Raw genomic sequence first — 14,717 nt, 5'->3', positions numbered from 1 at the left:
TATCTCCCCAAACAAGGAAATTCGTATTTTCCACTAGACTCAAAAAAAAAATTAAAAAAATGGTTGCCGTGAACCATTTCTACACTTTCACAACCTAAGGTTTCACGCCCTAGAAGTCCGTGCGCAAAAAAAAACAAATTTAATTTTTTCGTGAAGTCCGGTTCACAACGTGAAAGACTTCATTCACGCCAAAAAAAATTCTAATTTAATTTTTCCGTGAAGTCCGTCCGGTTCATGAAGTGAAACCCTAAGGTTTCACGGTATGAAAGACTTCGTTCACACCCCCCAAAAAAAATCAAATTTTATTTTTACGTGAAGTTCGATTCACGGCGTGAAACCCTAAGGTTTCATGGCGTGAAAGACTTCGTTCACACCAAAAAAAAATCAAATTTAGTTTTTCCGTAAAGTTCGATTCATGGCGTGAAACCCTAAGGTTTCACGACATGAAAGATTTCATTCACGCCCAAAGAAAAATTGAATTTAATTTTTCTGTGAAGCCGGGGTTCACGGCATGAAACCCTAAGGTTTCACGTCATGAAAGACTACGTTCATGCCCAAATAATAATAGTAAATAAATAAATAAATAAAATTGATAAAATTTGTGAAGTCCACTTACACCGTGAACTACATCCTGCTAGTTCACGATGTGAAAGGTCCATCAGCCAAAAACAAACACCCTTGTTTGGAGGCTCATATATCCTAAACCGTATATCTGATGAAGGCGCTCTAGGGCTCATCGAAAATCTAACATCGAGCTCTTTAACTTTGGTCTCGACCGTCCGAAGTCAAAATTGATCGTTTTGGCCTGCGAACCAGTAGCCTCAAAAGTCGACCCGAAAATCGAGGCACATGAAAAATCGTAAAAAACAACGCGAAAATGACGTCGAACTATATTCGGGCTACTTTTTGAAGGTCTAAACGACAAAATCACGAACGACCCAGGGAGAAAGTTATAGTACTCCAAAAATACTACAACTCTCTCATCTAGAGTTTTTCAAAATTCCTTTTGGAACACCCTCAAAAACGTGCTACGAAACAGGGGAAAAAATTCCTAAATTTTTTTTTCATCTTGAGATTGATTGAAAATAGGTTTTAGGACATCCTCTTCCATCTGGGAAGTTACTAGCATGCACTTTCTACATAAAATTATCTCTAAGAGGTCATTCACGTGTGTATAGCGTCTAAGCCAATTAGGGCGAACGGACACTCGTTTGACCCAACGAAGAGAACGCCAGGCCTTTTGAGGCTGTAATGGGTTATGAGAAAATATAAAAAGAATTTTATTTTTTTTACGTGTGCTTTCTCATTAAGAAGCATTTAGGTAATCAGACATGGCAACGATAGAGGGATTGCTAAGGATCACACAAGGACTGAACCCAATGGTGGCTGACATCTTTGAGCCATTGAGATCTATGCCCCAAATGCACCTCCCAATACCATTGGCCATGCCTATAACAAGCGTGTCATCGAGTTTTACACCCCCTATCACTTCGATCCCACCGGGTTCTGGTTCATTACCTAACATTCCCACCAGTCTTATAGGTACCAACCCTTTTCAACCCCTGGATGCCCACACCTTGGACATACTGACTAGTCTTGGAAGGGGGTAGCCCAAGGACTAAGTAAGTCCCTACCCACACAAGAGCACTCACATACGACCTCACTGACTCATACAAAAATACGGCTGTACAAATTTTTAAAATTATAGGCAAATACGATGGAACAACATACCCTGTTCAATTCATTCAAATGTTTGAACAAAGATGTGAAGCCTTTGGAAATCCCAACTGCCCCACCAAGGTACATGTGTTAAACTTATGCTTTTAGAGGGAAAAGATAGTCAATGGTTCATCACATTGATGCCAGCAATCAAGACCAACTTCAAAACCTTGAAGTCAACCTTTATACATGGCTTTTCAAGACAAGGTGATCAATGGAGTGCAGCAAAAGAACTCTATTCAATTGAGTGTAAAACAAATGAATCCATTAGAGCTTTTATTCTTTTCGGATAAAACTCTTGGACTCACGATGTGAATCATGGGAAAAATTAAACGATTCTCAATTGAATAGATGTCTCATGATGGGCTTAAAGAATAACAGCTTACACAATTTGATCATCGTATCTAATCCAGAAACATTCGACCAATGTTGTAACGAAGTAGTACGTTAAGATGACAACATTCGACCAATGTTGTAACGAAGTAGTACGTTAAGATGACAACATGCTGGAAGATGATCATGCTACAAGTTCTTCCTCATCTAAACAAGTGAAGCAATGGCAAAAGAAAGATTGATTTCGAAATTGTCATTCCTCCCCGAATTCTATGCAACCTTGCTTAAAAGCTTTCAATCGACATCTCTAAGAGAAGATAAGCTTCTTTAAAACCAACCATCCTTAATGCCTCTACAAGTGAGGAGAGAAATGCCTTGTGTTAAGTGCAATCACTACGACCATCCCAATCCCCATTGTGCATACAAGGCACTAGTTTTTCTGTACTGCATATATTGTAAATCCTTTATTCATGATACTAAAAAGTATCCCAATTCATCAACAATTGACTCAAAGCCCCATCTCCCGTTCACCAAACAAAAATAGTCCAAGGGGTCGAAACCGATCAGAAAGCAGTTAATCAAACACTTCAGTGTTTCTATTGTCATGGACCTCACAAAAAGTGGCAGACTGCACAATTTGGAATACGTCCATGCCCATAGTCACTGCTTTGCAACCCATGTGTGAAAGATGTGGCATGGATCACATGTTCCAAGATTACCCAAGACGAGTTACTTCAAGGTATCTTGTCTCACAAAATACAACCCTTAATATCTTAAGTGTACAAAACAGGCAATTGTCCACAGTAGCCTTGAATGTGCTTACACGCTTACAAGCCAAGGCATGAGAAACGGTTAAAAAGAATGCAAAAGACAATACCTCAACATGGGTAGAAGAACATGCTTTAAAGATGAACCCAAAACAGAAAACAAAACCTTCTAAACCCAAGAAAAACAAGGGACACCAAACTATTGAAACCAAGGTTGAATTAAAGGACAGGAAAAAGGAGCCTATGGTGGAGGACATAAACCCAAAAGGGGACATGAACCGAAAAGAGCCAAAAGCTCTACATGATGCAGAAGCATCCACATCAAAATCCACCACACAAACCACAAAACCCATATGTGCAACACAGGATATAAAAGCCCAAAAGAGAATTTGATCTCGTCGCATGGGCAAACATGATGAAAAACTGACAATCCAAAGAAAGTCAAAAAATGAAACAAGTTCTAGTACGTCACTAAGTGAGAATGAAACAAGTTCTGACTTTTCACTTAGTGCACCTCATAGACTAATCAAGAAACTAGAACCCACCCAACCACCCCAAATGGAAAATCATGATCATATGACATGCGAAACGCAAAAAGCAAGCTTAAGAGAGCATGCTTAGCATGGTTGAATGTCTTACAGGATCACCAGTTGTGATTGAGCCTTATAATTCCAATCCTAAAAAAGCAACCAAAATACAAAGCCCAGAGGAGGATCACTTCTCCTTTTCTCCTTTCAAGAGGAAGACATACTCTCTACATAATAAGAGTCATTTGAGATAGATTGCACGAATTATGATTCCCTTACAAAATTAAAGCAATCTCTCAAAACCTCATTTGGAGGAATGCTCTTCTCTCATGGTGAAGCCAGCATAACATCAACACTTGTACCTTTAAGGGCTCAACATGAGTTATACCAAGATATAAAGAGCCCCATAGAACACGACTGTGAGGATTCGTAAGTTTCCAAACATACCTCATTTAGAATTGTCAGAGGACCAAGTGTGCCAGTGTACACATTGGGTACTCTTGAAAAAGATGAGAGCCAATGAAAGATCCCTACCCCCTCTGCGTATCGACGAACTCAGGGGTGCTAGCACCGGAAGTAGCAACTTCATGCGCACAGCAGAGACTCCTACTTAGGGCCTCACCCACACGGACGTCCGAACAAGAGACTAATCCCTCGGTTCTCCCAACTCAAAAAAAATTTCCCTCGCCGCCCAGAAAGCATAGGCGATTCCTCCCTTGCCCAAAAAGCATAGGCGATTCCTCCGAGAAAAATTTATTCTAACATAGTCAAGAGCCTTAATTTACCTTTTTTCATTCCGACCAAACCCGCAGGTCACATGGTCGGATCAAGGGAGGAACTTGCACTTGGATCATAGAGACCAACGCTTTTTTCCCCGTCAGGAGGCACAACCGTTGATTCTTTTCCATAGAACAAGGATTATCCGTGATTTACTTTAACTATCATAACTTAAACAAAATTTTATTTTATTTTAAAAATCCATCAGTCCAGCCTAACCCCATCCAATCCCATGGGTTAGCCAACCACCCATGGGTTAGCCAACCATCCAACCAATCCCATGGGTTAGCCAACCACCCAACCACTATATTGATAGGATCCATTTAGAAATTTGGTTATGTTTTATCCCGGGTACCAGGGAAAGAGTTCATAGGCCCCCTAGCCGGTACTCATGCAAAATACAATTTACATACCACTTATGCACCCGATATGAAATTGCTTTTTACGGATTCAGCTGTCTTTAAAGAAGACTTGAAATGAAACCATAGTATTTCGAATCATAATCCTCCAAAATATCTAGATCCAATTTTCAACTTTTCCACTTTCCAACCATAAAATCCAATTTCAGTCATTCCTTCCTCAACGTACCTATGGCATGATTGGCAACCAGAACACTCACCCTCTGCTCACTCAGGGGCCTTTTTGATAGTTCCTAGAGCCCATAGTACTTAGGAGTTTAATCAAATAAAAACCATATGGACTCTCAGTTAGAGATCAGCAAGATCAACCAACAATATCCATGTAAAAGAGCCATGACCTCATCCGTTAAAGACCAACAAGGCCAATTAACCAGATCCATGCCCGTGTTCAGAAAACAGCTCCAACTCATTTTTCTTCCACGACACACACATGGGTATCTTTGGCGACCCAGAGCCCGAGCATCGTATGGTCAGCACCCTCCAGGTTCCTTAAGCAAGTGAACTAGCGCTTCACTCATAGGCCTGGTCCCTCATCCACTATACCGCAAGCTCACCATTTTAATCAAACTGAGGCTGGTCAAGACCTCGGCTAACCTTTCCATATGATACATCCTTCAGTGACTCTCTGTCAGCTATTGCAACTTTTTCACTCAGGTCTCTACGACCTCATTCACAAGATGGTCAAAATGCTTCCCCAGCATTCTTGACATAAAACAATCTTTAAAAAACACGTTTCATCTACAAATACAGTTCTAAACAAAAGTCCCATCTTTCCTCACCATCCCACATCCTTTCACATTATTCCATATTATTTCTCATCGTCCCATTCCACGTTATTTCTCATTATTCCACATCATGTCTCATTATTCCACATTTTCTACATTAACTGACATCAAATCACATCATTCCTATATCAACTCACATCCATTCACATATATTCACATCATTCCTACATCCATTCACATCATTCTTACATCTATTCACATCATCCCTATATCCATTCACATCCATTCACATCGTTCCTATATCCATTCACATCCATTCACATCATTCTTACATCCACTCACATACATTCTCATTCATTCACATCCATTCACATCCACATCCGTTCACATCATTCTTACATCCCTCACATCCATTCTCATTCATTCACCTCATTCTTACATCTATTCACATCATTCCTACATCCATTCACATTCATTCACATCCATTCACATCGTTCCTATATCCATTCACATTCGTTCACATCATTCTTACATCCACTCACATCCATTCTACTTCATTCTTACATCAATTCACATCCATTCACATCATTCTTACATCCACTCACATCCATTCACATCATTCCTACATCCATTCACATCATTCCTATATGAATTCACATCATTCCTATATCCATTCACATCATCCCTATATCCATTCACTTCCATTCACATCATTCCTATATCCATTCGCATCTGTTCTCATCATTCCTACATTCATTCACATTCATACTCATCATTCCTACATTCATTCACATCCATTCTCATCATTCCTACATTCATTCACATTCATCCATATTCATCATTCCTACATTCATTCACATCCATTGAATGATTCTATAAAATTTGTACATAACCTTCTTTATTTTTCTGACTATTGAATAATGCTCAAAATTTCTCTTTTAGCATAAAATATCTATGCCTAGAATATGATAGGAATTCCTCTTTTTGCTTTATTAAAATCATGCATAAAAATAAGATTCGTATTTTTTTCTGGAAAATTTTACCATAGCTTCGCTGCAATTATTGAGAATCTTCAATTTTCTATTTTAAAAGCTCTTAAGAGAAGAGGCAAATTAGAGGGATAATAGAAATATGCTAATTTAGAGATAATACTGGTATGGTATTGCTCAAAGATTAAAATACAATGGAATGAGGGTCTATTTATAGGTGAGGGAGGCCACTAACCAAGTCCAACTGGGTTCTAGAGCCTTCCAGCTTCAGTTTGACCCAATTCGGACAAGATTTGGATCAGTTTGGTCCCCTTTTTTATCCACCAGTTTGCACTTGGAGAGAGGAGAGATGAAATATCTTGATTTTTTTAAATTAAAAATATCAAGCAATGATGATAAAAAAAGGCGCCTACCTCAAGTGGCTTTCCCTCCTTTTACTGAGGTGTCAAAAATGCATCATTTTACCAAAATATCCCTTTTTTTTTACTAATATACCTTTATTTTTAACTAATAAACCTTGTACTCAGTCAACTCTTCATCTTATATGAGAATTTATTCATTTTTGGGGTATTTTCTTTTATTCTTTGTATTTTTGTCATCCCAACACTTGGATTAATCCTATTGGCCCTTTGGAACCTTATCTGGACCTTAATCCAAAAATTTATAAAATTGTGGACCCTTAGGCTGCTAAGGTCTCTTATACACATATTCAATTAATTCCTAATGCACATTGGAAAGTTCATTTTGAACTTCTATTTCAAGGGAATTCATTTTAGATATCAGGAGAATTTTTGTATCCAAAAATATCTCAATTTTGAATTACCTCTCTCTAGATATTTTCTCTCTCTAGGCCAAAACTGCGTCAAACAAGATCTTTTACCAAAAAGAGGATGAAAGTGAATGGGAATATGAAACAAAAATGGGATTTGAAGCTGAAACAAAAACTGAAATATATATGGTTTCTTTAGAAGATTCTATCATAGTATGGTTAGATTTCTCTACAGGCAATGATGTTAAGAGCAAATGCGCATTGATTATCCCTTGCCCTAGTCATAACATCATGACAATAGAGTGTCCCAATGACACGGGTGTCATTGGGACAACCTAAACTTATCCCTACAGACAATGGTCTTGCAAGAGGAGCCAATGGACAAAGCATTGAAGTTCCAAGTTACTTTAGCTATGCTACTCAAACAATCGGTGGAGATGTGGAATTTACATTCCATGTTACCCTAGATTCCCTTGAGTATGATGTCATCCTAGGTGAAACTTGGATACATGACTCGTATTCAATAGATGAATCCATGGAAGCAATCACCTTGAACACTCCTGCAGGCAATGTACAATTGCTATTATAGGAGGAAGAGACCTTGGAGGAGCTCGAACTTACAACATATCTTATTGAAAAGATCCCTAAGATTCTAGTTGGATTGGAAATTTCAAAAAAAAATCACCACAGCTCAAGCACATCTTTATCCAACACGAGAACACAATCTTATGACCCTCGAGTTATGGGATTTGTTAGGTCAACCAACACTCACAGCTCATCCTGAAAGAATTTCCTTACACAAGACTTGAACATGCCATGTTTGGGGTGCTTTGAACATACAATGTATATTGAAACTAACCCCCTTACTTGCAAGTTTTTGTGTTTGAGTATGTGTTGGTTGATCTTGGGGCATAAATAAACTATTGCTGCCCAAGCACCACTGTGCTTTGCTATTAGCGAGCGATGATAGAGCCATCATAATGGTCAATGAGAAAAAGTTGAAAATACCATACTACAAGGAAGAGGATCCAAATTTAATGGATTTCTATGATGCTAAACGCAAAAGGTTACAAGCCTCTTCCACAAAATCCCCTCTACACAATAACCTACCATCTGCGTCAACGACCGACTCCGATATAGCATCTACTCCTTCAACCCCATCCTCACCAATGAAGTTCGATGCCAAAACCTCACAATCAATAGCCATTCCTGAAAAAGTTCTCCCTCCGCAACCATCTATCTCTAACAAGGAATTCAAAGAAAAATCCTCGGAGCTTATGCCTCTTCATCGACAAACCTCACCAAAGGAGACAACTGCATGCTCGAAAGCCTCAACATCGACAGCCACTCCACAAGAGACTCTAGCCTCATCATCGTCAACAATGCCCATGAGTCTCAAACCTGTTGCCTCAGTGCCAACTAATTTGAAGGAGGTCCCAAAACCTTTCGCTTCCACCAAAAAGAAAAATTCACCAAGACAACACAAATCAAGGTATCTTAATGGTATCAAAATGTGGGTGAAAAAGTAGCTACTTATAGCCCAAGGCTACTACGAAGGTGCCAATCAAATTTGGGTTCCTCGACAGTCAAAGTCTCTTCCTCAACGCAGCACTCAGAGGCCAAAGAAAAAGAAAAGTACTCCACAACACCGTCCCCCATAAATACCTATACGAGTTCCTCAAAGAACTTCATCAAGTCAACAAGTGTGGGTACCAAAACGATTGCTACAAGCACAAGGTTACTACAAAGGGCATACCACCACTTAGATTTCCAAGCGCATCACAGAGTCCCCTAAGCTTGCACAAAGAAGAAAGTCTCAGTACTACCAAAAGCATCAACCACCAACTTATAATGTTCATCAAAGATGGGTGCATGTGCATGTGCTTCAACAACAAGGATACTATGAATCTGGTAATGCCATCATGTGGTTGGCAAAATCAAACAATGTGAAGAAAGCCTCACCACCGACTTCGACCCCAACAGTTTTCCCTAAAGTTTGACAAGAATAGAGGCCCAAGCAACACCAAGAAAGTCACTCAACCACTCTCATACATTCAACACCTACACAAAAGCTTGTGTGTTCAAGCAACCCTAATGGTAACCAACCAACAGTCTTATCTACGGCCTCAACAACAATTGAGCCAAAAATTCAAGAATCAATTCCCACACCTACAAAACGGAGACTTATGAGTGCATCAAAGACAAACTCACAATGCTCTTTTCACACCTCTGGGGATGTGAAGTGTAAGTGCAGAAGTTACACGCGTCAGACATAAGAACCTATTCTCTCAAAAAGGAGAATAGCCACAAGAACTTGTTGCTCACAAGGTGGTAAAACAAAAAAAAAACACGCACACACACACACACACAAACACAAGGGAGTCACACCTATGGCCTATCAAACAACTCCCAAAGGATCTTAAATAGCCATTCCATTTTTGTTAAGCTTATAGCTTACTATTCTTTTGGCTATGACAATGTAGCATCTGCTCCATGAGGTGAGGACATATCCATACTCATGCACTGGAGAACATTTGCACAAAAGCCTCACCATCGACAACTTCCAGGTACATCTCTGGATGGGGCGGCCATGGTGGGTGAAAGCCTTATCAATGGTACAACCCATCGCCTGGAAATTTCCTTCAAATTCCAAACCTCAAACGACGCTACCATCTTTACAAATTAATGATCTTCAATCCTTATTAAAGATATCTATATTAGCCTCGCAAGTCAACGTAATTCTTTCAACCTTGCCATCATCAAGTGGCTACTTCAACACACAAAGCAATTCAATAAGAGTCTATTTGACTCAATTCTTGTACTTCATGTTTATCTGCTTCATAAGAGCACTTAAATATACATAAAACATAAAAAGCGCATGGGCAGAAGAAAGCAAGAATAGGTCCTACTCAACAACACTTGACAAGAATCCTACCACACAAAGAGACATCATCGAAAGCCAATTTCTTCAAATAATGAATGTTGCTTCAATGAATCAAATGAGGAACTAAGAATCACCTTCTTATTCTAATGATTATGTCTACGTTCTTCCGGATCATTCTCTCTCTTCTCTCCCATTATTAACATCTCTTAGCACCCCACTAACACTGTAACCTTGCTTATGATTGCCAAAAACAATGTGAGCAACAAAGCCTTTATATATATAAATGCTCACACAAATACCCCCACCCCGTTATAGGAATTCCCAATAAACCACTAACCTTTTTATTCACTAACTAACCTTTCTCACTCCTTCCGGAGGGACAAAAACGATTGAAAGTCAACATCAAAGCCATCGACAAATCTTGTCCATTCTCCTCACACAAAGGTCTTCAACGCGATCACAAGGACGTGATCGCCATCGGGAAGGGGGGGGATGTTAACCCATTCCTAGGGTTAACAAGATCTACTGCCATTATCTTACATCAAGGAGTCACGATAGATATACCAAAGGGTCATACATTCAAGATATGAAGCAATAGTGTCCAAAGCTACAACTTAAACGGGTGCCCGTAATGGTGACATAGTGTTTATGGTGATTCTCGCTTCAAGAGCATGTGGTAGCAAGTTAGGATAAATCCCTAAGTGATTTGTTTCATGGATATATTATGAGAGTAGTCATTGTAATAACATTAGGCCTCTTATAAGCCTAAAGTGCCCAGTCGACCACAGTTTAAGTGAGTATGAACACTTATGGCCATGTATATAAGTGAATTTCTCTCCTAATACGACAGACTCTCCCATTATGCAACTGAGTCTTTCTCTTGCTAATCTCTCTCCCTAATGCATGATAGTGTGTGTGTGTGTGAGTGAAGTGAGGTGAGAGGAGGGACGAGTACTCGTAGTGCAATGCGACGGTGTGACAACGCTCACGGGAGGCACGATGGAATTGCTTCTCAAGGAGTTGTAGAGCTTGGAGACCTCAAGGGTTTACGAGCTCGGCCATTGGAAAGATCCTCACGAGACGGTCGACATTCACCAGGTAATCTCTTGTTAGATGTGTTTCAAGGGGAGTTAGCGTGAGCCATAACAACTAGTCGGTGTAGTCCAGCTATAGAATCGCTGGCAAAGATATGTCGGTGTGCCAGCTACCAAACCCGCCAGTGATGTAAATGTCGCACGGTCACGTAGGCACCTCGTGAGTGTCAACTCATATTAAGCTTAACATCTCAACACTCCCCCTCAATCTCAACTCCAGCTCGTGAACTCCAAGCATATCTCGAAATCTGCGAAGCTTCTCAGCTCCCAAGGCCTTCGTGAAGATGTCAGCAAGACCTGATCCTGTCGATGTCGCCTCCAATGAAGTGGTAGTGTACCTCAATGTGTTTCGTTCGCGCATAGAAAACTGGGTTCTTGGCCAACTATATAGCCAACTATATATTGCTAAGATTGTCACAATATATGACAACCTTTCTCTCCACGTGCAACCCCAAATCAAGTAGTTTGCGTAACTAAGCTACCTCACACGCTGCCACTACAGCTCCTCTATACTCAGCCTCTGTACTCGACAAGGCAATTGTGGGTTTCTTCTTGATGCTCCATGTCACAATAGCACTCCCCGCAATGAAAACATAAATCCACTGGTAGATCTCCTGTCTGAGATGCTACATGCCCAATCTGCATATGTGTACCCATATAGCTCCAATGGTACACCTACTACATAAAACAATGTATAATCAACAGCAGTGGTCCTCAAATACCAAAGTGTACATCGCACACTGTCAAGATGTGGTTTGCACGGAACCTACATAAACTGGCTCTCTAAGCTAACAGTGTAACTTAAATCTGGCTTGCTAATTGTGACATAGATCAAAATCCCCCCACAATCTTCCTGTACATAGTGGGGGCCTCCAACACATAACCTGTATCCGCACACTGAGCTTGTCATTTTGATCTAATGGCATCGAGATTGGCTTACAACCAGCCATCCTATACTTGGACAACAAAGTCTAGATATAAAGTAGAACTAAGCATCTAAAAGACGACGAGGAGGATTGGAGGACATAATAAATGCATCCATAGCTGCCCCAAAAACCCTACAAATATCTATCCTTTGGAAACCTCTGTGTGAACTTAAGACTCTTTTCATTTTTAGTTTTAAACATTAACTTTTTAAATTGGGTAAAACAATGTTCCACACATAAGCCCCTATTGTTCCACTTACTCAATTTAACCCAAGTTCTAACTCTCTATCATTTTCACACATTTGAACCTTGTTTAATTAGGGGTAGATCCAATAAATAATCTCTTAATTCTAGATCCTAACGTTCATAGTTGTTATGCATGAAATATTAGCTACGATAAATAAAAGTGAAATGCCAACTTTAGGAATTTTGATCTTTTATAAGAGGATAGTTTCCACTTTTAGAGTGATTGAATGCAATTGGCTAACTTGCAATGCAATTGGCTAACTTGCAATGCAAGTGGAAGGAGGTCCTATGAGATGCAATTGGCGACTTGCGAAGCAAGTGGAAGGAGGTCCTATGAGATGAATCGATGAAATGTGTTAGCTTTTAATGCAAGTGGCAAGAGGTCCTATGAGATGCAATTGGCCAGCTTGTGAGGTAAGTGGAACGAGGTCCTATGAGATGAATTGATGAAATGTGTCAGCTTTTAGGTGTCACAGTGGATTAAGATTTGTCAACAATTGGTTCTCTAGGATGAAATATGCATTTTTTAAGGTTTTAGGTATATCACAAAGGATTAAAATTTGCCAACAATTGGCTTTACGGGATGCAATAATGGTGTATAACAATACAATTGAATGTTGGACCTTGTTTTTAATGAGATAAAGGTTTTGGGTGTAACAATAGAATTGAATGTACAAGCAATTGTACATCATTATGGACCTTTTTTTTCATGCGAGTTATGAAAGCATTTTTAAAAAAAATTATGATTTCTTTTTGTGTGGGTGTGGGTGGGTGGTGTGATGTGTGTGTAGGATAGATCTGTAAAAGCATTGGTGGCCACTTGAGTGTCACTATGGAATGCTACTTCACGTAATGGGTAGATGGGTTTAAAGCATTTTGGATGTCATGATAAATGTGCCTTTTTGACCTTGGTTGTGCTGGCCCTCTTTGGGTCATGTTGATACTTTCCCAAATTACCATTCATTATTCTAAATTTCTATGCTGTAAAGTGAAGGTGCTCGGGAAACGTATCATCCGTGATTGCAATTTACTGCCCACGCATTGTCATCCGTGATCGCCTTTTCACTACCCTTTGGTATTATGTCTCTCTCGTTGCCGTCCTTAATTAATCATCCCTTTCAGTCTCATTAATCAGGAACTACCACGGATTACTGACGACCTGTCTCATGTTGCTGGGCCCCACTTATTAAACAAGTAATTGATCACAAACTATTTATATTATATAATATATTTTTCACAACGCTGAGACAATAATAATAATTTAAGCCGGAAGAGCCAATCGTAACATAAAGAAAACCATTGTTGATATATTTAAGAAACAAGTAATTTGACAGCATAGCCAAATTGTACGCCAAAGGTTCCTCAAATCGAGTTCGGACCTCTATAAAACGATTTAAAAGGAGAAGAGAGGATATACATCTTGCATTGTGGAGAGGGAAAAAAACGTGGGTGTGGGAGTAGGGAGTAGGGAGTACGTGTATGTGTGTGTGTGTGGGGGGGGTGTTGTGAGAGAGAGAGAGAGAGAGAGAGAGAGAGCAAAACAAAAGAGGAAGGGGGAGGATTTTATGGCATAGGAGCAAAGAATATTACTACCAAAAAGAGAGAAATAAGAGCAGGGGAAATAGATATATGAGGGCAAGGTCATGGAGGGTAGAGAGGGAAGGGAAAAAAGGGTGAGGGGTTATTGGGCTTCAATGGTGGGCGGGGTGCTGCTAGGGGGTGCAGCAGACGGGACCTTGTCCCACTTCTTGGAGGACGAGGACCTGTGCAGACGGCACCGAAAGGAGCCTGCATGGGTTGTGGGCGCGCACAGACACTGTGGCTTTTGCCCCTCCACCCCCGTGCTAGAAGCCGGTGACCTCGGCGAGGTGGCCTTTGGTGATGAGCCACCAGATCTGTTGTTTGATGAATCCATTGCTCCTCTCTCTCACCTGCAAGAAAATTAAAACCATCAATATACAAATTATGAATATCTAAATACACCAAGGCAACCGTCTCTCTCTCTCTCTCTCTCACACACGCACATGCACACGCACACGCCATAAAAGTGACCGCATAAGCAACTAATCCAAGCGCATACATCCTCACCAGAGATGATACTCTGATTGCAGTAATTACACCCACAACTATGACTAAACACGTCACAAACTCCATAATCCTTCCTTAATTACCAGTACACTGTAGCATCGCATGCGTATTAACAGACTAATCACGCAAGTAATCCTGCAAATGATGAATTGAAAGGAGACACTAACCTTTCGCGCAAAAGACAAGCCTGGCTAAAAGAAGGGGGGAATTTAAGAATCTCGCCGAGCCAGCCAAGAGATGCAAGAGCTCAGCAGACTGCAAAAGAAGGCAGGAATTGCAAAACGAGTTGAAGAGCGGATGGGGGGGCCTCTTTATAGCAAAGTTGGGTATCTAAACAGGACTCGTGTGACCCCACCCCTTTAAACACACAGTTCCATTATCGAGTGGTTGTGGGCCCACGCACCTTTTTTTAACCCTATCATCCGTTCCGCGCCAGCCGCGGAGGGGAGGCCAC

At 40.3% G+C, this 14,717-nt stretch overlaps 1 long non-coding RNA gene across 1 annotated transcript; it reads right to left on the bottom strand.

Moving 5' to 3' along the window:
* Positions 1–13,457: 13,457 nt before the first annotated feature.
* LOC147613091 (uncharacterized) lies at positions 13,458–14,541 on the bottom strand. Its single transcript, XR_015263361.1, has 2 exons — positions 14,431–14,541; positions 13,458–14,106 (listed from the first exon to the last, which is right to left on the bottom strand). It is a non-coding gene; the product is annotated as an uncharacterized LOC147613091 (long non-coding RNA).
* Between the last annotated feature and the right edge of the window lie 176 nt (positions 14,542–14,717).

This window comes from Cibotium barometz, chromosome 44 (genome assembly GCF_041138505.1).
Source record: "Cibotium barometz isolate CiBa-2024 chromosome 44, ASM4113850v1, whole genome shotgun sequence".
In the NCBI taxonomy this organism is placed as follows: Eukaryota; Viridiplantae; Streptophyta; class Polypodiopsida; order Cyatheales; family Cibotiaceae; genus Cibotium; species Cibotium barometz.
The sequence above is the reverse complement of the archived record's forward strand: the minus strand, read 5'-3'. Positions and strand labels throughout refer to the sequence as shown.